The sequence below is a fragment of the Muntiacus reevesi genome, chromosome 4, assembly GCF_963930625.1.
Source record: "Muntiacus reevesi chromosome 4, mMunRee1.1, whole genome shotgun sequence".
NCBI lineage: Eukaryota > Metazoa > Chordata > Mammalia > Artiodactyla > Cervidae > Muntiacus > Muntiacus reevesi.
The window spans coordinates 150,604,362-150,628,052 of NC_089252.1; positions in this window are offsets into that span (position 1 = coordinate 150,604,362).

The window sequence follows — 23,691 nt, forward strand, 5'->3', positions numbered from 1 at the left end:
TAGAGAGTTGTATGAAATGTGTATTTTGTAATCAAGTAAAGTGTTACTTTGATAGATAACAGGAAGAAAAGTGTTCTAATGTCAGACCCATCCCTGATGCTGTATTATTAAAAGAAGGAAATTAAAGTTAATGGCACCAGAGGGAAAATGGTAAAAACGATTTTCTGGTCACGTGTTATTAGCCATAATAAAATAAATAGAGGGATGGTAAGTAGGGGAAAGGACTGGGTTATTCATATCCTCAAGGCATAGCACAGTTTGCAGGAGATGAAAGCTGCTTCTTCCTTCAGCTTAACTCTTTCCTGGGCTTTATGTAACACCCAAAAATGTATTTGTGGGTTTGGTATTCCTGGGGGCATAAAGTCCACCTTAAATGATTCTCATACAAGCCTCAGAGTTATTTTATGTTGTCCTTGGAGACAGAAAATAAGCTTTTACCTCTCTTCTGGATTCATTTTCAAAAATGATTCTTGGAAATGAGTTTTCTTTAGACACATTTATATATAATGACAGGCTAATATCTTATACACCATTACTGTATGTAATAACAGTGTGACAAAACTGACAAGAACTAGACTATAGATGTAAGGCACTTAGCTGTGGAGGGAGAGCTACCCAGCAGAAAGGATGAGCATCGTCATAATGAGTGGTGTCTTAATGGTTACTAAGTGATGAATGTGGACATCTCCTGAGGCAAAACTTCAAATAATTGAAATTTGTCCCTATGGCCCCAGTTTTCTCCTCTGGTACAAGCTTTCTCACTGCTCTGCCCTCCCTGCCACGGAGAGAAGTCCTAGTCCAGAGACCTGAGACTTAGTGGATGATCAATAGCTCTTACAGAATGGACAGATGGACTCATTCACTGTAGGGGATAAGGTGCTTCCATATCACCTGTTTAAGTTTTGGACGGTGCTTATGGCAGGAGTGAAGTGTTAATGACGGGATTTTAGGGATTAGGAAGTGGGTGATTTCAAATGGAAAGGACTTCTTGCCAGCACCCTTCAGCTCCTTGTGCAGCGTAGCTATGGGGGGGAGAGGTCGAGTGAGCAGACTGAAGCTGGGCTGTCTGGGATTGCATCCCAGGCTCACTTTCTAGCTATGTTGTCTGGTGCATTTTCCTCAGTTGTGATATGGGGCTCATCGACCTATCTGCCTCATAGGGTTTTTTGTGGATCAAATGAGTTAATTCCCATAGAGCCTGCCATATAGTTAGAGCTTGGCTCACATTACCTCCTCAGTTGCACTGTATGTCAAGAGGATTCATGGATGATGAAGGTTCCAAAGAGAGTAAGCAGTGAGGAGGGAGCTCTTCCTACCTGCAACCAGCACAGGACTTGAGCCGCACCCTCTCTCCCTCGCCTTCTTGCAAGAGCCCAATTACCTGGCAAGTCATTTTCTCCCCACTGGGAAGAATAAGGACCATCTCCTCATACTTGTCCCTTGCTCACACTGCTCCACTCACACTGCATCCTTGCTTTTCCTCAAACACACCACACCTGAGCCCCAGCTCCGCCGCACCCCAAAGCCGGGACTCATACTAGCTATTTCCTCTGCCAGGAATGCATTTCCCGAGACATCCCTGGGGCTGATTCCTTCACCCCTTCAGGCTTGTGCTCCAACATCACCTTCTGCTTGAGTCTTACTCTGACCACCCTGTAAGAGCTGCACTCCCTATTACCCTCATTGTTCCTAATACCATTTACCCTGCTTTTTAAATGATTTTATTTTTTATAGTTGGTTTACAATGTTGTGTGGTGTTAATTTCTGCTGTACATCAAAGTGATTCAGCTATACACATATATATATACACACATTCTTTTTCATATTCGTTTCCATTATAGTTTATTAAAGGATATTGAATATAGTTCCTTGTGCTATACAGTAGGACCTATATTATTTATTAAGCTTATTGGTTATGTATTTCTCCCCCAAGTAGGAGGTAAGCTCCTACAGGGCAGGGATTTTGCATTTTGGGTTCATGATGTATCCCAGGTGCTGTGTCAAGAATCAGCCATATAATAGGCACTGGACAAATGTTTGGTGAATAAATAAATGAATGAATTAAAAAGCAGTTGCAAGTCAATAAAAATATAAAGTAAAGGGAGAACCCTTGCAATCACCTAAGTAGAAAATCTAGGGTTCATCTCTGAACCCTTCCCTTTCTTTCTATATCCAGCTAATCATGAAGCTCTGAGACGTCTGCCTCCGAAACATCCTTCAGTTCACATGCTTTGCTCCATTTCTAAACCTGCTGCTTCATTCATTCTTACCAGCTTCTCTAATACCAATATTCTGTCTCCTCTTTCAGTTCCTTGCTACATTCCGACTCAAAGATTGTTTATGTAAAATGCAGATTTGTTTATGTCACTGCAGTACGTAAAAACTTTCAATACCTCCCTACCAACGCAGGATAAAACCCAAATGGACCCTAACCTAACCACTCTGCCACTAACAAGCCCTGTGAGGTAGGCAGAATAATCACCCCCCATGTACCACACACAGAAAGATGTCTATGCTGCAATCCCTAGAACTTGAAAATATGTTAGGTTGCATGGCAAAGGGGAATTAAGATTATAGATAGAATTAAGATTGCTAATTAATTGACATTAGAATAAGTAGATTATCCTTATCTGGGTGGGCCTAATATAATCACAACAGTCTTTAAAAAGCGGAAGCATGAGAGGGAAATATGACTACAGATGAAGGTCAAGAGTGATGTAATAGGGACTTTACTAGTGGTCTAGTGGTTAGGAGTCTGCCTGCCAATGCAGGAGACACAGGTGCAATCCCTGGTCTGGGAGGATCCCAGATGCTGCAGAGCAACTAAGCCCAAGCACCACAAGTATTGAGCGCAGATGCTGCAACTACTGAAGTCAGCTTGCCTAAAGCCTGCGCTCCAAAAACCAATGAGAAGCCAGCACACCGCAGTGAAGACTAGCCCCCGCTCACCACGACTACAGAAAAAGCCACACACAGCAATCAAGACCCAGCACATCCAAAATAAAGAGTGATGCAATATGAGAAGTTGACCATCTGGCTTTGACGGTGGAGGCCACCACCCAGAAGCTGAAAGGCAAGGAGATAGATTCACCCATGGAGCTTCCAGTAAGGTATGCTGCCTTCCTGACACCTTGATTTTAGTGGAGTGAGGTCTGTATCAGAATTCTGACTTCTAGAACTATAAGATAGTAAGTTGTGCTGTTTTAAGAAACCAAATTTTGGGCAATTTGTTATAGCATGAATGGAATATACTGTAACTTTTTTTTTTCTTGCCTCTTTGGGCTTAGCTCTTTGAGGCTACACTGTAAAATGGGAAACATGATACCAACCTTTTAAGGCTATTGTGAGCATTAAAGATGATGCTCCTGACCCCAGAACAGTGTGGGAGTTGAGGCAACAATCCTCTATGAAACTGAAAATCTATGTGTAATTTTATAGTCAGCCCTCTGTATCTGAGTTTCCACACCCACGCATTCAACCACTACATGGATCATGTAGTATTGTAGTACATATCATTGGAAAAAATTCTGTATAAGTGGATCCTCACCATTCAAACACATGTTATTCAAGGGTCAACTGTATTTCCACACATTCAACCACTACGTGGATCATGTAGTACTATAGTATATATCATTGGAAAAAATTCCGTATAAGTGGATCCTCACCATTCAAACACATGTTATTTAAGGGTCAACTGTATTTGCAAAATGCCTAACCATGCCCTACACATAGCAAGTACTGAGTAAATGATAGCTTTTAACTCTCATCATCATTTCCTTCCAAACCACATTTGTCATTTTCCAACCCATCATTCACTCCTTGATATACCTACAGGAAATGCTTTCCTTGTGAGCTTCTCATCCTTTAGGACTCAGCTTAATAATTCCCTCGTTGGACAAGTCTTTTCACATCCCCCTTCCATACCAGGCAAATATGATCTGCTGTCTGCTTCCTCAACTCCATGATGGTACATAACCATGGGCGGTATGGTTTACTATTCCTAGAGGCTTGGATGAAGGTGAGGCAAGGAAAGTGCCCAGGGTACAAAATTTAAGGAGACACTCATTCTCAAGTTTTTGCCAGTGTCTTGTGTACCTCACCCTACTCCTCCTGGTTAGTCCATTTTATTGAGGAGGAAACCCAGGTGCAGGAGATGAAGTATCTTGCTGTCAGATGGTAAAGGAGACAAAGTCTATGTTCTTTCTTTACTACCCACAAGCTCTTAGAAGAGATCCTGGCACACAGATGATGCTCAAGAATGAACTAAAAGGTGGTATTAATAAGATGGGTAGCAAGTTGACCTGATATTTGATGTTGTAAAAATGATGATGATGATGATATTAATAAATATCCAACCTCTACAGCATGTACTCTAAGTGACCTGCATACGACTCTCCTTACAGCAACTGAATGAGTTAGGCACCATTGAATATTTGTCTCACTCAGAATAAGAAAAGGCTAGTCATCCACCTAACACTTAGCTCTAAAGTTGCAAGGGTCTAAGTGTGCTTCGAAAACCTCTCTAAGGAGGATAGGACTGTCTGATGTCAGCAGGGCTGAAGCAGGAATGAAATATTCGAGGAGGCATTGAAGCTGAAGGACACAAACAGCATAGCAGACATGTCAGCCGCGTTCTCGTGAAGTGTGTTTACTCATCTGTTAGGAGCTCACTCTAATGCAACTTTACTTTTGGTGTAATAAATTGTATTAACTTTATGCTTGAGTGAGTTATCTCTCAAAATAGAAAAATGTGTATTTCCAGGAGTCTTCTTTCATTTACACATGGAAGTCTATGGGAGTTTAAAAAATGGATTTTAAGAGCCTCAGTGATGGCTAAGAAATTGCTATTTCAGTCTTGAAAATTGCCTTTTCTACCAGAAACACCAAGCAAGAAATCATACATCTGATTTTGCTGGATTGGAAAAACTCACTCAGACACTGAGATAGCCTCTAAAGTTTGATCCCCTTTCCTCTCGACAGTATAATAAAAATTAAATCTCAAGTTTTATCATCAGAATACTTAATACAGGGGATAACACTAGAACCCAAACTGTATCATTACTTTTCAAGAAAGAAGACACCCAAGGTTCTTTTTTCCTTTATTGTGGTGAGATTCAGATAATTCTATTGAAGAGTGTGGTGGAAACTAGGCCTAAATAAGCTCATGAGTTTAATATTAGCTTCCTGTATGCACAGAGGTTAATCTCCTATCTTTAGACATGTTACTTAGGTTTGATGACAAACAGCTGCAATGATTTGTCTATATCCCTATAATTTGATTAGCCCAAGTTCTCCAACAACGCCCAATTATTCTTCCTCTTAAACAGTACAATGTGGAAAGTCAAAGATCCTTCCCATCAAATTTTCTCCAGTGTGGGAAGAAGTATATTTTCCCAGTGATTGTCTTTTGCCTGCGATTGCATATACTTGCTGTCAACACAATTTTTTATCACCTTGTGGTCATCTGCCACCTACTGGCCCTGCTTCTACTGCTTCATCTAAAGCATGTTTCCTTTTCCTTCTTTTTAAAAGCCCCTCTGACAATGCTATAGGATGTAATGGACTTTTACTGAAAGGCAGGGACTCAGTGAGAAGTTAAAGCACGGAACAGGATGCAATCCAAAAATGAATACTAGAATTCATGGTTTCCAAATAGGATGTAGAAAGCTGGAAAGAACGTTGCTCCCATCCTACCAACAAGAAAAGCTTTAATAATTGACAAAACCATAAATTTTCTTGAATCTGTCAGAAAATTGAGTTCACAGAGAAACTGGCTACCCTGAAGTCAAAGGAAAGCCAGGGTTCCCCAAGGAGAGGCAGGGTGCAGTCTTGGCGCAGATCAGGAGCCACCATGCCAGCAGGTAAGAAGAATTAAGTTAAATGTAACGAACTGCTAGCAGCTAAGGATGGGTTAGTGTGAGACTGCAGAACAGCCGGGTGCCACATGAGCAAGGAAAATCTGTGTCTATTCATAAGCCCTTCTTTACCAAGGCTCACAAGAAAGATTAAGTACAGGTGGAAACTAGAGAAAGGCAACATCTATGATGCAGGATTAGAGGAAGAAGATAGTTCCTTCTGCGGACAAGTCATGACGCTCTGCCTGGCTCCTTTTTTGTTTGGAAGGATGAAGTCATTAAGGCCCTGGAGGGAGAGCATGAAACCCCTTAAGACATTGTGAACACCTCTGTGGCTGAGGGGTTAGGAGGAGGGGAAAAAGCTCTCCATTTCGAGGGAAGGGATAAGAAACCAACAGACCTAGGCTATTAGAGGTCTCTTCTGCCTCATACCTGGGTGAGAGGTAGGATTATTTAAAAAGTCTTACCTCTGAGATTTTTATTTGAATAAAAGTGAAAATAAAGTATATAGAAGTTTGTGGAATGCATGCATAGCAGTATGTAAAGGGAAATATATAGCATGTAATTATCAATAAATGTATTTTTCCTATTTTTCTTTCCCTATCATTTTGGCCATGACCTCTGATACTGTATCCAGTAGTGGGTAACACTGGTGTTCTTACCTTGTTCCTAATCTTAAAAAGTATGACTCTGAAAGTCCTTCATTAAGTATGACATTGTGGGTTTTGATATTAAATTTTTACCAAGGATGTTCTTCACTATTCATAGCTTGTTACCATTATTATTATTTTTTTTATCTTAGTAGGCATTAACTTCATCACATGTTTTTCTGTCTCAATTGAAAGTGAAAGTCGCTGTCATGTCCCATGACTCTCTGCAACCTGATGGACTGTAGCTTTCCAGGCTCCTCTGTGCAAGGAATTCTCCAGGCAAGAATACTGGAGTGGATAGCCATTCCCTTCTCCAGGGGATCTTCCCAACTGAGGGATCAAAACCAGGTCTTCCACATTGCAGGCAGATTCTTTACTGTCTGAGCCACCAAAGAAGCCCAAATTGAGATAATCACATTATTTCTCCTTTATTGATGTCACAAATTACAATAATATATTTTCTTGTATTGATTTTCTGATGGTGTTCCTTACCTTCTTGGCTATGATATATTATTTTGTGTATTTTATTGTTTATTCTATAATTTTATTACACAACTAATTAATTCATTTTATGTAGATACATTTAACATTGTAGAATTGGTGACTAATATCCTATTTAAGATTTTTGTATCTACATGCAGAGGTAAAGTGGAACCATAATCTTATTTTTATATTCTCCTTTCTGTCTCCCTCTTTAGCTGTCACCATCTTGCCAAACTCATTTTCTCCAACAAAGTTGCTTCTCCATCTTCTTTCTTTCTCAAGTCTAAAAATCTTTCTTCTGGGAATTTTGGTACAAGCAGAAAATTCTTAGTTATTATGCTGAGAAATTTAGTTTCCTTAACTTCAAGTCTCATTCCAAGACAAACCCAATGTGTTGTCATTCACAGTCAAAATCCCATTAATGTGTTTCCCCAGGTTTCTTTTTTAAGCTCTCCAAAGAACCAGTGGAAGCTTTGAAATGACAGCTTGTCTTTAAATATTTCAAAATTCAAGATCATATTTAAGAACAGGCTCAGGTTGGAGAACTTTTGCTTTTCCTTCCAATTTACAGTCACTGTAAGTGGAAGGGGGCACCAGATTTTATCCATTTCCAGAGTAAATACTTGGAGGTGTGCCCCGACCATTACATCACAAACTAGTTGGTCATCCAAGTGGAAAAAGGATATAATGAGGAAAGCATTCAAATGGCTGAGTTGAAAGACTTGTGTTTCCATTTCTTTAAAAGAATAAAGTTTGGTCTTTCATTTCTTGAATGGAGTGCATTCATTCATTCTTCCATTCAGCAAGTATTTTAGGGCCTACTATGTGTCAGGCTGGAGAAGGAAATGGCAACCCACTCCACTGTTCTTGCCTGGAGAATCCCAGGGCCTGCGGAGCCTGGTGGGCTGCTGTCTATGGGGTCGCACAGAGTCGGACACGACTGAAGCGACTTGGCAGCAGCAGCAGCGTGTGTCAGGCATTTTTCTACGGCTGATGCTAAAAAGCAGAGAACAAAACAATAAAGGAACTGGCTTCATGGAGTTTACCATGGAGTGAAAGAGACAGACTCCAACATATACATACATAGTTTAAAACAAGGTAGTCGTAAATGCTTGTGAGGAAAAAATGGTAAAGAAACAAAAAGAAGTGGCTTGAAATGTGTTTATGAATTATGGTTTAGAAAGGGTTCTCTGCGGCCTTTTTTTGGTCCTTGTTCTACTCCTTATTCCGTATCTTTCCTTCATCTCTAAGGAGTTGACATTTGAGCCAATACCTGAATGAAGTGAGGTAGCCAGCCAGTCAGACAGACAGACTGAAGAGTTGCCCAGGTAGAAGGAAGGAGTGATACCGTGATGCGTGTGTATACTTGATTCTTGTGAGGAAGAGGAACATGGCAAGTGTGGCTGGAGCAACGTGAGAGAGGAGAGATGCAGGGTAATTGGGTCTGACACATAGGCTGGGCCAGGTGGTGTAGGACCTTGTAGGTTCTAACAAGAGGTTATGAGGGTGCCTGCTTTCTCTGAAATGCCTTGGGGGACTATTCTTGGACATATACAAACAGGAACATGCTTAAATGTAGTTTCCAGTGGAGTCTTCGGGTTTGGGGGACGTTGTTTTTTTGCGAGTGTTTTATTGTTACAAGAACGCCTTTGTGCAGGTACAAGGGGCAATTATATGACTTGGATAAATGCTCAGATTCATTGCTGGCCCTGCAAGTACCCCAGGAAGGCAGAGGCCTGGGATCAGTGTAGGTAAGGGCTGCTTCAGGGGGATTTGGATGAATATTACGTGCTTTCGTTCTGGGTGCTGTAATGGAGTCACTCTGGAATTTTTAAAAAAAAAATTTTTTTTTCATCCACATTACTACTGGTTTCCCTCTTCTAGCAAAAGAGACATCTGTTTCTATGTGTAGAAAAAGGCTTAAGGCTCTGAATTATAGTGTGGTAATTCATGCTTAACTGTTTGAATGGCTTCATAGCCTTCAACCCTGAATCTACTAATGCATAAGATACTAATTATTAGACTATAGTTCACACTGTGTGAGTTCTTATTGCTTATCTTTCTTGTAGGATACAGATAGCGGGGAATATACAGTGCCTTTGAATGACCAGCGTTCTCACTCAAATAACAATAGGTAAACAGTTCTGCACTGAAGAAGAGAGAGTAAAGAGAAATAATGAAATGGCCTTTGAGACACAGGATTGTTTCCCACAAAGTGCATTAGCTAATTGACAGGGGTGGCAAAGGTACGTGGCCCACTCATATGAAAATTCTCTATAGAAACTTTAGTTCCTCTAGTAAGGAAAAGGCCTTGTAAACAAAGCATATAATCTTTAAAAGAGATTATAAAAAGCATTGACATTTGCCTGTGAATTCACCTATAGATCTGTCAGGCCTTTCGTGATGGATTTGGGAAACCTATTATTTCGTCTTAGCCTAAGGAAAAAGCTGTGGTATCTTTTGATGGTTCAAAAACTAGAACTTGTGAAACCATGGGAATAATATGAATTGGTAGAAAACAATAGCATTCTCACAGCTGGACCATCTGGTAGATTATTCAGACACAACCATGTACATCACTGAATGGCTCTCATAAAACACCAGATGAAGATAAGAGCTGGCATCTACTTCTAATTTTCCAAGGCTTAAATTGTCTTTAGTTCCTAAGTTCTGGAAATAAGGACTTCATTTGCACTGGTCTCAGCATCTTCCAAAATGTAATCTTTTCAAACAAATTATGCTGCTAGTAAACTTTAGGATGAGAACTTTACATCATTGTCAGTAAAATGTGTCCTTCATATAACTGTCATGTACTCTCTTATACACTGTACTAAGAACACCTTCTGCTTTTATTTATCTTGTTTTTTAAAGCTCTTCTTTCTCTAGCAACTCCTTTGTTGTGCTACAATTATATAGCAGTCACTGTTCTAGATGTTTTGTATAGTCAACAAACAGGTATTTATTAAGGGTCTCCTGGATGGCGAAGGGCTTGGGGATGCAGCTGTGCACCAAACAGACTAGATCCCTGCCCTATGAAGGAGTTATTTTCAGCATTATTTTGTAGGTGAAGAAGCAGAAGCTCCATGTATTTAAGTAACTTGCTTTAAGTGGCAGAGTCCTGAGGAGCTGTCTGCCTTGAAAACCCATGTTCTATCCATTATGTTTTGTTCTCTTGCTTGGTTTAATACCTACAGTCTTTGAGATTCAATACTATAAGTCACATCTGGGACACTTTAAACACCATAAAGCATACTGTTTCTGAAAGCGAAAGTGTTAGTCATTCAGTTGTGTCTGACTTAGCGACCCCAGGACTGCAGCCCACTAGGCTCCTCTGTCCATGAAATTCTCCAGGCAAGAATATTGGAGTTGGGAGCCATTCTCTTCTCCTAGAAGAAAAGCATAGGCAGGAAACTGACATTAAATGGAGCAATATTTGGGGGGATTTGTCTCCTAGAGTAATGGAAATAACAACAAAAATAAATTGGACCTGATTAGACGTAAAAGCTTTTTGCACAGCAATGGAAACCATGAACAAAATGAAAAGACAACCTGCAGACTGGAAGAGTATGTTTGCAAATGTAGCTGCTGACAAAAGATTTATTTGTAAAATATACAGACAGCTCATATAGCTTAGTAACAAAAAAAACAAACACCCAATCAAAAAATGGGCAGAAGACTTAAACAGGCATTTCTCCAAAGAAAATATACAGATGGCCAACAGGCACATGAAAAGGTACTCAATAATGTTCATTATTCAATTCATTCAGTTCAGTTCATTTGCTCAGTCGTGTCCGACTCTTTTTGACCCCATGAATTGCAGCACACCAGGCCGCCCTGTCCATCACCAGCTCCCGGAGTTTACTCAAACTCATGTCCATCGAGTTGGTGATGCCATCCAGCCATCTCATCCTCTGTCGTCCCCTTCTCCTCCTGCCCCCAATCCCTCCCAGCATCAGGGTCTTTTCCAATGAGTCAGCTCTTCACATGAGGTGGCCAAAGTATTGGAGTTTCAGCTTCAGCATCAGTCCTTCCAACGAACACCCAGGACTGATCTCCTTTAGGATGGACTGGCTGGAGCTCCTTGCAGTTCAAGGGACTCTCAAGAGTCTTCTCCAACACCACAGTTCAAAAGCATCAATTTTTCAGCGCTCAGCTTTCTTCACAGTCCAACTCTCACATCCATACATGACCACTGGAAAAACCACAGCCTTGACTAGACGGACCTTTGTTGGCAAAGTAATGTCTCTGCTTTTTAATATGCTATCTTGGTTGGTCATAACTTTCCTTCCAAGGAGTAAGCGTCTTTTAATTTCATGGCTTCAATCACCATCTGCAGGAAATGCAAATCAAAGCTATATTGAGGTATCACCTTGCACCAGTCCGAATGGCCATCATTAAAAAGTCTACAAATACTAAGTGCTGAAGAAGGCGTGAGCAAAGAGAACCCTTCTATACTGTTGGTGGGAATGTAAATTGGTGCAGCCACTGTGGAGAACAGTATGGAGGTTCCTTAAAAAACTGAAAATAAAGCTACCATTTGATCCTGCAATCCCATTCTTGGGCATATATCCAGAGAAAACTTTTAATTCAAAAAGATCCATATACTCCAATATTCATAGCAGCACTATTTACAATAGCCAAGACATAGAAGCAAACTCAATGTCCACTGACAGATGAATGGATAAAGAAGATGTGAGATATATGTATATACTCCATTCCATTGTGTATATGTACACAATGGAATATTATTTGGCCATAAATATGTGTGTGTGTGTGTGTGTGTGTGTGTATGTATATAATGGAATATTATTTGGCCATAAAAAGAATGAAGTGCCATTTGCAGGAACATGGATGGACCTACAGATTGTCATGCTAAGTGAAGTAGGCCAGACAAGGAAAGGCAAATATTACATGATATCACTTACATGTGAAATCTTTAAAAAATGATACAAGTGAAGTTATTTATAAAACAGACTCACAGACGTGGAAAACAAATTTATGGTTACCAAAGATGATAGCAGGAAGAGAGTTAAATTAGGAGTTTGGGGATTAACATAATATATGCACACTATTGTATCTAAAATAAGCAAAAAGGACCTGCTGCATGATATAGGGAACTATATTCAATATCTTACAAGGAAAAGGTCTGAAAAGAGTATATATAACTGAATTATTTGCTGTATACCTGAAACTAACACAATTGTAGATTAACTACACTTCAATAAAAAATTGTTTTAAAAAAGCAAGAAGGAAAAAAAAAATCCATGAGTCATAAAGGGGAGTGGGATGGAAGGAGAAAGCTTTTTTTAAAAAGAAGAATGCCAACTAAGTTGTAGACAGAATAGAAAATCACTATTTTACAACCCCCAACTTAATAACTTATTAAGTTAAGGGTTAATAATATATCTTAAAACTACTGGGTAAAAGTTTATGGGGAACTGGTTATTCAAAGCATCACCCCCACGGATTACTCACTTGTTATAAAAGGAAAAGTTACCTTTACAAGGGTCAAATTTAGCATCTCTGATGAAAAGTAAGCTCATTTTATGTGATGCAATAAGGAATACACAGCACTGTCTATGTAGGAAAGATATTCTGTGGGACAGTTGGCCTAGGTTCTTAACCAAAAAAGGGCCTTGAAAAACAAAAAGACAGCCTATTGTATATTAAAACAAACTAAAGAGATGTAATAACCAAATGTAATGCTAAAACCTTGATGCGATTCTAGATCAGAGATTTAAAAATAGTTATGAAAGACATTTTGGTGCCAAGAGGGAAAATATAATAATGTCGGATTACATTTCTTGGTTGTAACAATGACAATGTGGGATTATGAAGCAGACTATTTTATTCTTGAGATAAACTTGCTGAAGTATCTAGGGTTATGTGTCATGACTTCTGCAATTTAATTTTAAATGCTTCAGCTCAAAATGTGTGTGTGCGTGTGTGTGTGTGTGTGTGGAGAGAGAGTGGATTCAGCAAGCAAATGTGACAAAACATCTATAATCTGGGTAAAGGGTGTAAAGATTTTTGTATATTATTCTTTTAACTTTCTATGTGTTTGAAAATTTTCAAAATTAGAAGTTGGGAGGAAAATCAAAACACTGGAGTTTTAAATAGATGGAGTAAAGCAGCAATGTAATGCTTCTGGCAGCAAAGCTAAGCAAAGATTGGATTCCTTTGTTTGGTTCTAGAAGAAGGTGCCTACTCCAGAGTCCCTAAATAGGCATGTCCTCACTTTTACTTATGAACAGAGTTTAATTACTGTCTCTGAATCCAAATCTCTAAGAAGTAGAACCTGGTTAATCTAAATTTGGTTCCAATTCAGTCTAGTTCTGGATGAATCACTGGTAATCAAGGTGTTTGGATCTTTTTTTAGCTAGCAAAACCATGTGGTGGGGAGTGTCCCTGAACACGGGAGGGGGATTGAAGGTACTTGCTGGCCAGTCTCCATGGAAGGGGCCCTGTGTGACAGAAGGGGGGCTCATGAATTTCATTGGCATAAAAGAGGAGTACAGGTTTGCCAAGAAAAGAAAATTTATTGAATAGCATACTCGGATACAAAGATACTGTGCTTAGGCATTATTCTCTACAGTTTTTAGAGGATACTGATCATAATTCACTTAACTTCTAAGTTACTGAGACTTCCCATTGACCAGTCATTGCTATAAGAGTTGTACAATCTCCATGTTAATAAGATGTAACTCTCAGAAAAGAAAACAAAGAATACCCATCTAAAATATGTGCATATTTGTTTATTAATGTTTCCCATTTATTGTTTTCTACTGATATTTTGTGATATGAAACACAAAGATAGAAATTAATATGCATGAGATAAAATTAATTATAAATTACATCACATTTCCTTCTCTCACTCCATTGTTTTATTATGTACTCTACTTTGCAACCACTTTCAGTGCTTGATGCTTAACACTGAGACTCATGTATGGGTATCTAGATGTATATTTCTTTAGCAACACCTGAAAAAGCTTTGAATGTGTGTATATTTAGATAATACATTTCATTTTATTTATTCACATTTGTATTCTTAAGTGAAAAATACTGCAAAAGTCTCTGTCTTAAAGACAACTCTGTGCTTTTGAACTGTAAGACTGTGGTGCTGGAGAAGACTCTTGAGAGTCCCTTGGGCTGCAAGGAGATCAAATCAGTCAATCCTAAAGGAAATCAACCCTGAATGTTCATTGGAAGGACTGATGCTGAAGCTGAAGCTCTAGTTACTTTGGCTACCTGATGCAAAGAGCTGACTCACTGGAAAAGACCCTGATTCTGGGAAAGATTGAGGGCAGGAGAATAAGGGGACAACAGAGAATGAGATGCTTGGATGGCTTCACTGACTCAGTGGACATGAGTTTGAGCCAACTCCAAGAGACAGTGAAGGACAGGAAGCCTGGCATGCTGCAGTCCATGGGATCACAAAAAATCGGTCACAGCTCAGCGACCAAACAACTATATCCTGCCTGGTACAGTATATTTCTGGTACAGAAATTCTGAGATGATTTGGGTGAGCATTCTCAGCTCAGACTTCAGGAACATCTGAATGTTCAGCAACTGCACAGTTACGTTCTTTCTCACTGTGTGTCTTCAGTTATGTTATTCATGTCTACAATTTTCTCACCACTTTCTTTTTGTCTACAAAAGTCCCGCCCAAGCCAAAGGGCCTATCTCTATAGCTCATCTCCTCACAGAGTTCTTTTCTTATCTGCAAAATATCTGTTAACTTTCTCCTCCCCTAAAATTTTGCCAGTAAGCCCTCAATTTTGCAAGATGTTATATTGTTCTCTTAAGGTGTTTCATATGACTCTTCAAAGAATTCTCTTTTTTTTACTTTAAATATATTATAATCTGAAGAAGCTTTTAATTTTATTTTATAAAGCAGAAATAGAATCTTTTAAATTCATGAATTAATACTTCAGAACAAATTATGTGTATTATTTTCCCCTATCAATATCTTAAGGTGATCAGTATCTATGAAAGTGTTAGTTGTTAAATTGTGTCTAACTCTATGACCCCATGAACTGTAGCCCACCAGGCTCCTCGGTCCATTAAATTCTCCAGGCAAGAATATTGGAATGGGTAACCATTCCCTTCTCTGATGGAATCTTCCCAACCTCTTTCCTCAAAATACAATAGGTACCTTAGCTTGCTTTCCTTCCCATTGTTTTCTGCTTCTCTCTCCCACCTTCCCTCCATTTTGGTATACACTATAGTTTTCATTGAGTTTTCCTCATGGCTCAGTCAGTAAAAATAATCTGCCTGCAATGCAGGAGACCCATGTACAGTTCCTAGGTCTGGAAAATCCCCTGGAGAAGGAAATGGCAACCCACTCCAGTATTCTTGCCTGGAGAATTTCATGGATGGAGGAGGCTGGCAGGCTACCCAGTCCACTGGGTTTTATGAGTCGGACATGACTTAGTGACTAAACCATCATAGTTTTCATTATGTACTTTCAAGGGTATATTACTTAGTCATTATTTAGTTTAGTGATCTGCAGAGTTTTTGTACTGGATCTTAGTCAAAAGACCAAGAAGTGATTGTCAACTTTTTGATCGTGTGCCCATATTAGTAAACAAACAAGAAAATTCCAACTGTGACCATTTGCATGTACACACACTTAATTTTAAATTGTTACCCTATATTAATAGATTGTGCACATTATAAAAGTTTCACTAAGATGAAATTTTTTATAAAGGATATTAAAAATAAATGTAAGTACATGTTTTAATATCTTCTTATAACACATCACCTATATCCATCAAGGTATTGGCATACGCGATTGTGAAGGCTGGCTGGTCCAAAATCTACAAGGAAGCTGTCAAGCTAAAGACTCAGGGAAGAACTGATGTTGTAGTTCAAGTCCAAAGGCAATCTTCTGGCAGAATTTCTTTTTCCTCAAAGATGTCAGTCTTTTTTCTTAAAACCCTCAGCTGATTGAATGAGGTCTACCCACATCATGGAGGGTAATCTGCCTTATTTGGTATCTACTGATACCATTGTAAACCTCATTGAAAAATACCTTCAAAGCAACATCCAGACATGTTTGACTAAGGATCTATGTATTGTGGCCTAGCCAGGCTGACACATAAAATTAACCATCATACCACCCTAACCTCTTGTGTTGATCTGGCTTTCATTTGTCACTTTGAAGTTCATTGATTTGACAAACAATAGTATTTACTTATTGATGCTATTTCTTTCCATCTCCAGTTTTACTTTCTCATGGATTGCTCTCCCTAAGTGTACTTTCAAAGTGATTCACATAGTAAACTTCTTGACTATGCTTAATAATATTTTTATTATGCCCTCACATTCAAACAGTAGTTTATCTGGATGTAGAATTGTAGCTTCAGTAAATGCTATTTTCTACAAAACTTTGAGAACATTACTCCATTATCACCTTGTATTGAGTGTTGTTGTTTTTGAGAAATCTAATATTAATCTGATTCTTGTTTGTTTGCATGGTTTGCTTTCCTCACTAGCAGGCCTTTAGAATGTTCTCTCTGTCGTTGATGTTCTCAAATTTCACTATGATGAATTTAGTTGTAAGCTTTTTTTTCTGATGTTTTCTATGAGTTCTAGTCTCTGTGAATTCTTTAAAGTTAGGGTCTTGCATTTATCTTTCATTCTTGATCATTATTTCTTCTAATAGTTTCTGCCCTGTCTTCCTACTCCAATCTACTTTTATCTCCTACTATGGCTTCTATTATATAGATCTTGACATTTTTATTACTTTCCTCCATATCTTTAAATTGTTTTTTATGCTTTCTCTCTTTTAGTCCTTTATGATGTTTTTCAACCTGATTTTTCGGCTAACCAATTTGTTCTTTTGTTCTATTTATTCTGCCACTCAGTTTATTGAGTTGTTTTTTATATCAAGTGTCTCCAATTGGTTTTCCTTCAAATTACTCCTCCTGCTTCATGTTTTAACGCCCTCTCTACTGTTTTCTCTGTTCTCTGAAGATTTTTATGTTAGGTACTTTAATTCTTGTTCTGTCTTGATGTTTATCAAGATAATTCTTGTTCTATCTGATAAAAATCAGTTCTTCTTCCTCTTACACAAGTTGTATGATTTGTCATTTTTCTTTTACAGAACTTGTGCTCATTAGGTGTCTTATTTAATCCTCTTGGGAGTTCATGTTCACTGTGGTCTACCATGTACCTTGGCTGATGCTGTGTATGTGGGGACAGACAAGCAGAAATCACAGGGCTTAGCTTGAATCCACCTAAATGCAAGGGGGAAGAGCAGGAATTAGGAGGTAGAATCTCTGGTATTGCAGTCATTCTCTCTTTTTCTCTTAATTGCTCAGCCATGTCTGACTCTTTGCGACCCCATGGACTGTAGCCTGCCAGGCTCCTCTGTTAATTCTCCAGGCAAAAATACTGGAGTGTGTAGCCATGCCCTTCTCCAGGGGATCTTCCCAACCCAGGGATGAAACCCGGGTCTCCTGTTTTGTCAGGCAGATTCTTTACCATCTGAGCCACCAGGGGTCATTCTCTTTTATCTCCCCCTACACACACACACACACACACACACACACACACACACACACACACACACACACACACACACACACACACACACACACACACACACACACACACACACACACACACACACACACACACACACACACACACACACACACACACACACACGCATGCGTGCCTGAGCACACATATACCAAGTGTTCTGTTCCTCAGGGAACCTCCCAGTAAAATCCTGCCACCATCCTTTTGCCAAGCCTATCTCCCCATATTTTAGTTGTCTGACCCATAGTGGGAAACAGAGAAGATGCATTGGGGCCAGCAAGGCTGCCTATACCTGTTATTGTCCCCTCTTATCCCAACCAGGATCTGCTGCTCCCCTGATTTTACTCCATCCTCTGGCTAGAATTGGGCTGATGTTGCCATTTTCAACTTCCACAGTGACCACAGGACAAGCCTAGAAGAATGTGGGGCCTACAAAAGAATTCTGGGGATTATCAATCTCTGTAGCCACTGCTGCTCAAAATCTAGTCTTTAACTGAAAGCATTCAATTGTCTTCACTTTTTCTGGTTCAAGAGTTTTTGTCCTGACCTCTGGATAGGCTGTGAATATTCTAAAGTTATACATAAAATTTGTGACTATGTGGATGAGGTTTGTAACCTTCACCTTATATTGAAAGGAGCCTTCATACTTTGAAAAGATAAGCTTTAATACTCCAGTTATTTCCACTCCTATTTGCTGTTTCACAAATGGATTTGCCAGAACCCCTGGGGGTGTGACTCTTCTCTAATGTGGGGACAGATTACTTGTAGGAGGAGAGGAATGCAGTGAACATAGGCCGGTAGTCTAGTGGTAAAGAGCATGGATTTGGTGACTAGATTTCCTGGATTTTGAATCCTCCTTTGGCCATTTACTCTATACTTTTCACAAACTACTTAGCCTCAGTTGTTGTAAAATGGGCATGGAAATGATAATCTTTAATATATCATAGGATTGCTTTCAAATGAAAGAAAATTAAAAAATAAAAAACACATAGCCCAATGCTGGTATCCAGTATGTAATTGCAGTCAGTTTTGTTACTATTAAAGCTTCAAAGTTTCTAATTTAGGGAACTGAGAGGACTATGGTGCCATAAGTATTCATCTTTGTTATTTTGTATAGGTTCACTCCAGTGCCTTCCACATCAGAGGAATTCCTAAAATGCTTGTTGAGTGGGACACAGTTAAATCTCTGGGTTGAATTCTGAAAGCCTATGCCTATCCTCTGAATCAGTTGACAAATCTTTTTCCAACTCACCCTCTCTACTTTAGGACACTCCATTAGACCTCTACAAACCAGAAAGTCTGGAACCAAGCTGGGGGCATGATAGGACAGGAAGAGAAAAACTAGAGAGGTCCATGTTTATGCATTAGTCAAACTACTCTTTTAAAAACACCTGAAGGAGGGATGGGATGGGGAGGGGGGCGGGAGCGGGGATCCGGATGGGAAACACGTGTGGATCCTTGGCTGATTCATGTCAATGTATGGCAAAAGCCACTATAATATTGTAAAGTGATTAGCCTCCAACTAATAAAAATAAATGGAAAAAAATAAAAATAAAAACACCTAAACGGTGAGAGGGGAGTGAAAATGTGCTGGTCGCTCAGACATGTCTGACTCTTTTTGATCCCATGGACTGTAGCCTGCCAATCTCCTGTGTCCATGGGATTCTCCAGGCAAGATACTGGAGTGGGTAACTGTTCCCTTCTCCAGGGGATCATCCTGACCCAGGATTTGAACCCCAGTCTCCTGTATCGCAGGCAGATTCTTTACTGTCTGAGCCACAGGGAAGCATCAGCAAGAGGTGAATCATGAAAGTTTTAAGTAGCCTAAGATGAAATGTATTTTTTAAAAATATTTCTAAATGTACATCTGTGAACAAGCATTTTGAGTACTTCTTGTATTCAGACATTGCTATGGGGAAAAAAGGGTTAAAGCAGAGAATACCAAAGAAATTGAGAACTTAGTTTCTGTCTGTATGAATCAGGATGTGTTGGTGAGAAACAGGACCAGTAGGACGTGTATATATTTAGAAAGAGATTTATTTTAAGGAATTGACTCACGTGATTATGGAGACTGGCAAGTCTGAAACCTGCAAAGTGAATGGCAGGCTGGAGGATGAGGGAAGGGTTCATGCTGTGGCGAAAGTCTGAAGGCCATTGGACTAAAGACCCAGGAAAGAGTCAATATTCAAGGTCAATTCCCTCTTCCTCAGAAAAAGTCAACCTTTTGTTTTATTTAGGCCTTTAACTGATTCAATGAGGCCCACCCACACTATATAGGACAGTCTGCATCACTCAAAATCCACTGACATAAATGCTAATCTTATTATCCAGAATATTATCCCTCAAGACCCAGAATAATGTTGGCCCACATATCTGGGCACCATGGCCCAGATATGTTACACAGAAAATTAACTATCACACTGTTTTAAAGTAGTTAAAGAGAAAAACTTAAGTTCACACACAGAGCAATAAAGAAGAGTGAATAAGGGCAGGTTTTGGATTCTAAAGACTTGAGTTCAAATCCTGCTTCCACCCTTCATTAACACAATGGGGCCTTGGGGAAATATGACAGATGCTCAAATCAGGCAAATTTGAAATTATGGTGCATTTTCACTTTTGCAGTGAGAGGGCCTCAAAAAATATGTTTTTGGTCAACTTAAATATACAAACATGAGAAAAAAGATTCAATTTGAAGATGTAAATTATAATATTTATATGTTTAGTTACATATACATGTTTAAATTCTGTTCCATATGAAATAATGTTAATTTAGAGGTATTGCTTTTTTTCAGTCTCATATTTCATGAAATACTTAGACTCAAACTCTTCCCAAGTATTTTTGTCATTCCTTTGGTCACTCTCTGAGTTGCTGTACACCATCTTTTGGAGTATATCTTCCCATCAATCCAATTGTAAAAAAATGAAAGCTTCCTGAATCTGGTTGATGCTGTCACTAGAAAATGTATCCCACTCTGTAAGTATAAATCTACATAACATTGGGAGAGTGGATTTTTAAATTCATTAGGTGAATCATAATTATGTTTCAACATAACCTCTTAGAGTGATTAAAAATACTTGAGTCATGAGTTTTATTATTGGTCTTACAGGAGTGATTAATAAATCTGGGTTGAATATCTTTGACTCTTAAAAAAACAATCCTATTAGATTACTTTCACAAGCATCTAAAACTAGCACCAGTTATGATCATTTCAGGTAAATAGGTCTTTCTCGTACTTTTCTGATGTTCAAAATTTAGTAACTAAAACGGTGCGCCATAATATGGGAGAACTTTCTATGGAATTGTATATGAAGGGACTTCTTTTGATTGACAATTTGGGGAGACTATATTATTTGACATATATAGTATTTATTTTTAATTTATGGGGATAATGGCAATAATTACCTCATTGGGTTGTAATGAAATTCAAATGAGATACTTTAAGTAAATTCATGATAAAATGCCCAGTGCATTGTAATTATTTATTAATTATTTATTTTTAATTTTTTAATTTAATGTTATTTTTTTTCCATTTATTTTTATTAGTTGGAGGCTAATTACTTTACAATATTGTAGTGGTTTTTGTCATACATTGACATGAATCAGCCATGGATTTACATGTATTCCCCATCCCGATCCCCCCTCCCACCTCCCTCTCTACACTAGATGCCCATCAGCAGACTAATGGATAAGGAAGCTGTGGTACATATACACCATGGAATATTACTCAGCCATTAAAAAGAATTCATTTGAATCAGTTCTAAAAGATGGATGAAACTGGAGCCCATTATACAGAGTGAAGTAAGCCAGAAAGATAAAGAACATTACAGCATACTAACACATATATATGGAATTTAGAAAGATGGTAATGATAACCCTATATGCAAAACAGAAAAAGAGATACAGATGTACAGAACAGACTTTTGGACTCTGTGGGAGAAGGCGAGGGTGGGATGTTTCGAGAGAACAGCATCAAAACATGTATATTATCTAGGGTGAAACAGATCACCAGCCCAGGGTGGATGCATGAGACAAGTGCTCAGGCCTGGTGCACTGGGAAGACCCAAAGGTTAATTATTATTATTTAGAATAGCAAGTAGAAAGGGAAAAAGTGGAAGCAGTGACAGATTTTATTTTCTTGAGCTCCAAAATCACTGCTGATGGTGACTGCAGCCATGAATTTAAAACATGCTTGCTCCTTGGAAGGAAAGCTGTGACAAACCTAAATAGTGTATTAAAAAGCAGAGACATCACTTTGCCAACAAATATCCATATAGTCAAAGCTATGGTTTTTTCCAGTAGTCAGGTACAGATGTGAGAGTTGGACCATAAACAAGGCTGAGCACCAAAGAGAAGAATCGTGGTCCTGGAGAAGACTCTTGAGAGTCCCTTGGACCAACTCAATGGACATGAATTTGAGCAAACTCTGGGAAATAGTAAAGGACAGGGAAGCCTGGGGTCCAAGGAGTCGCAGAGTTGAACATGACTTAGAGACTCAACAACAACAATAAAGTGACAGTATATTATAGATGTTCCCTTCTTATTCCATAGTGAGTGAGAAACAAGATAAAATGGACTTGGAATTCTTTTCTTTTTTCTCCAGTATAGATTAGTTTCCAGGCTTGGTTTGACTCTGCAGTCTTCCTCAAATCTGTCAAATTTCACCAGTGTCTGTGTGGCATCATGGATGTGATCACCAGTTGCATCCTCCTGCTTGTATCTCACTAAGAAACTATAAGAACTGGTTGCACCCTTACTTATTTTGCTGTATTCAGACAGTTATATTTCCTAAGTAACAGCTGACTACTTGTAGGCAGTTTAGACTTATACAATCCAGGATCAGAATTCTGAGAGTAAGATTATTGTGTGTGCTCAGTTGCTCAGTCATGTCCGACCCTTTGCAATTCCATGGACTGTAACCTGCCAGGCTTCTCTGTCCATGGGATTTTCTAGGCAAGAACTGGACATGGAAAAACAGACTAGCTCCAAATAGGAAAAGGAGTACATCAAGGCTGTATATTGTCACCCTGCTTATTTAACTTATATGCAGAGTATATCATGAGCAACGCTGGGCTGGAAGGAAGCACAAACTGGAATCAAGATTGCCAGGAGAAATATCAATAACCTCAGATATGCAGATGACACCTCCCTTATGGAAGAAAGTGAAGAGGAACTAAAAAGCCTCTTGATGAAAGTGAAAGAGGAGAGTGGAAAAGTTGGCTTAAAGCTCAACATTCAAAAACTAAGATCATGCCATCTAGTCCCATCACTTCATGGGGACTAGATGGGGAGACAGTGGAAACAGTGTCAGACTTTATTTTGGGGGGCTCTAAAATCACTGCAGATGGTGATTGCCGCCATGAAATTTAAAAAATACTTACTCCTTGGAAGGAAAGTTATGACCAACCTAGATAGCATATTAAAAAGCAGAGACGTTACTTTGCCAACAAAGGTCCGGCTAGTCAAGGCTATGGTTTTTCCAGTGGTCATGTATGGATGTGAGAGTTGGACTGTGAAGAAAGCTGAGCGCCGAAAAATTGATGCTTTTGAACTGTGGTGTTGGAGAAGAATCTTGAGAGTCCTTTGGACTGCAAGGAGATCCAACCAGTCCATCCTGAAGGAGATCAGTCCTGGGTGTTCATTGGAAGGACTGATGCTGAAGCTGAAACTCCAATACTTTGGCCACCTCATGCGAAGAGTTGACTCCTTGGAAAAGACCCTGATGCTGGGAGGGATTGAGGACAGGAGGAAAAGGGGATGACAGAGGATGAGATGGCTGGATGGTATCACTGACTCGATGGACATGAGTTTGAGTAAACTCCGGGAGTTGGTGATGGACAGGGCGACCTGGCGTGCTGCGATTCATGGGGTCGCAAAGAGTTGGACACGATTGAGTGACTGAAATGATACTGAAGCAGGTTGCCATTTCCTACTCTAGGGGATCTTCCTGACCCAGGGATCAAACTCATGTATCTTGTATCTCCCGCATGGGTAGGCGGATTCTTTACCACTGTGCCACCAGGGAGTATGACTAGTTACCATGAAAATAGTTTTCCTCCCCTGAAAAGGTGTAAACGTCTTTCTTTTCCTCAACTCCATAGGCAAAATTGAGCTAGATAACAACAACTTTAGAAATCTTTTTGGTTAAAACCTCTCA